At 36.4% G+C, this 2,683-nt stretch overlaps 1 non-coding gene across 1 annotated transcript; it reads right to left on the bottom strand.

Annotated features, from left to right (window-relative positions):
* Nucleotides 1–2,342: 2,342 nt before the first annotated feature.
* Nucleotides 2,343–2,435, bottom strand: TRNAY-GUA (transfer RNA tyrosine (anticodon GUA)). Its single transcript has 2 exons — nt 2,399–2,435; nt 2,343–2,378 (listed from the first exon to the last, which is right to left on the bottom strand). It is a non-coding gene; the product is annotated as a tRNA-Tyr (tRNA).
* Between the last annotated feature and the right edge of the window lie 248 nt (nt 2,436–2,683).

The following is a 2,683-nucleotide window of genomic DNA, read 5'->3' as shown; positions in this document are numbered from 1 at the left end:
AATGCCTAAACTAAAGTTTTAGTTGTAAAGTGAAAGACTAAAGTAAAACTGTGTTGTAGTTAAAAAACGTCTTGACAAAGGTTCTGGGTTCAACCGAACCTTTCCAAAGCCCAGGCAGGTATGACACACGGTGCAAAAACACGTGTAATTTTTCTACCTTGTTTAGTTAGTATGGTTTATTCCACTTTGATCACCTGGGTAAAATCAGCCGTGTCTATAGAACTTATGTGTTCAAGTTTCAAGTAAATTATTATTTTGTAATTGTATCCTAGATCACCTATAAATAAATCGCACCTCCTTTACTGCATGCAATATTATTCACCTGTGCAAAAAGCAGGTCGCAACCCTAAGCGCGGTTGCTGAATAGAGCCGCTGCCTCACAGCCTCGCTCCCGGCTGGCTTTGTTGTTTCCCAGCGCAATTCAATAGTTTTCCGCGCCAGGGGGTGACGGCAAGTGCCTTTACATGCATCGGCTCAACGCCCATCCACAATTAGCGTTAGAACTGAAGTACTGTGAATGTGGAACCTGAGGAAATTAGTGACTGCTTTTATGCCCTAAGTGACAAAATGTTTATGGCATGGGATTCATTATCAAATTTTGATAAAATGTGAATTCCAAAAAAAATGGTGTACCATTTTACACTAACCACCACGATGTTATGAGAAGGATACGTTACATACAAACAGCTAATAATACCTATTGAAAGTTGTTAAAATAGCCTAAGTAAAATACGAACAGTTTACAGTCTAGGCTTCATTTAAACGTGCATCTTTCTTTACTTACCTAAGTACATATCAATTAATTTTTATGCAGGTACAAAGTTTAGGAGTGTTGTTTTTTGTTAATCAACAGAGGTTGTTTGTTTTCAACCGACTTCAAAAAAAGGAGGAGGTTCTCAATTCGACCCGTATGTTTTTAAAAAAAAATAAAACCGACTCCAAAAAACCTACACTAAAACGTAGAAAAATAATTACTAATTACCTACTTATTTATTAGGACGAATTATTAATATTTATGTAGGTATACCATGATTGATACTTTTGGAGTCGGTGCAGGCAAACTTTACATGTTTCATAATCTTGGCACCGACTCCAGAAGTATCAATCATGGTATACCTACATAAATATTAATAATTCGTCCTAATAAATAAGTAGGTAATTAGTAATTATTTTTCTACGTTTTAGTGTAGGTTTTTTGGAGTCGGTTTTATTTTTTTTCCTAACGAAGTTTTCAGTAGGTCTCGGTATTTATTATCGTGAACCGTTTAACTTTATGTAAACAATAAGCACACAAAATAATCATGCGATCTCTGCATCTCATTCCATGTTTATGTTTCTATTTGTGTGGTTTTCGCTCCGTCTGTAAAACAGCATTTACAGCTGGCACGCTTTAGAAAGGGCGGCTTTGTTGTCCACAGTTGAATGATCCTCGTGGGAAGGGGTAAGGCTCTACTAAGAGTCTTTTTTCATACCATTGCGAGGATTTTTCATAGTTTTAAGTGTTTTGCTGTAAACTAAGTACCTACATTTATGTAAAACTTAAATTATGTAAAATGTACTTAACTGTGGGTACCAAAAGGGTGGTTTTCTTATTTCAGCTGTAAATTAAAGTAAAATTACGTAAAACGATAAATTATCATTCCATCAATAAGATAGCCTGAAATTTTATAGAACTTACAAACATTTAGTAGCAGCACTAAAGTTGTTCATTCATTGTAGATAACCTTGGGGGATACCTTATTGTCCAGCAGTGGACGTCATTTGGCTGAAATGAACAAACGAACTAAAGTTGTCACTTTATAGATAACGAAAATGTTCTGAAATAAAAACCACAAGCGCGATTTCTATGCCATCCGCGTCGTAGCAAAATGCTATTCGCATTAGTGCAATGCTCTGAAGTGGCGCCATCGCGCCATTGCAGTGCTACGTGAATCTGAAGCGAAAACTGTTTACGTTACACTTAGCTCAATAGCTAGCGGTAACAACAAAGTAAGTACTACAAAGCGAGCTTTGCACGGAATGAATGTGCAGCATCTACTTTTATTAACACTGCTTTTATCCTGAAAGAACTTTCATGATAATAAAGTCATCGTGCGTGATACGAGCAATATCACATACTATTGTGTTTAGTAGGTATTTTGATTACTTTTTACTTCACAAACTCACAACTCTATGTACCTATAATGTTTTTTTGGTTTGAGAAGTTCATTTGGTGAAAATTCGTGTCGAATTCATAAAATTCATTTAAAGCTAAGAGCAAAATACTTTTATAAAATATTTTAAGCTTTGGATTCTATGAATTTCAATGCAAGAAATAATTCTGTTATTTTAGACCAAAAGTGTCCTTCGAGCCGGATTTGAACCAGCGACCTATGGATTTCAACGCTAAGAAAGAACACTACAGTCCACCGCTCTACCAACTGAGCTATCGAAGGTTGAGATAACCGTGCAAAAATGTAAGTTTATTTGTATTAATATTATTTGTAGATTATAACACTGATAACTGAATATTCATTTCAGTGTTTGGTAATTTATGTTCATCATCATCATGTCAGCCACAGGACGTCCACTGCTGAACATAGGCCTCCCCTAATGCTTTCCACGTTGATCGATTGGTAGCGGCCTGCGTCCAGCGTTTGCCTGCTACCTTTACGATGTCGTCGGTCCACCTTGTAGGTGGACG

Source organism: Ostrinia furnacalis, unplaced genomic scaffold (assembly GCF_004193835.3).
Source record: "Ostrinia furnacalis isolate ACB-3 unplaced genomic scaffold, ASM419383v2 OfSCF1862, whole genome shotgun sequence".
NCBI lineage: Eukaryota > Metazoa > Arthropoda > Insecta > Lepidoptera > Crambidae > Ostrinia > Ostrinia furnacalis.
Note: the sequence above shows the minus strand (reverse complement) of the source record. Positions and strands in the feature narration are given on the sequence as shown.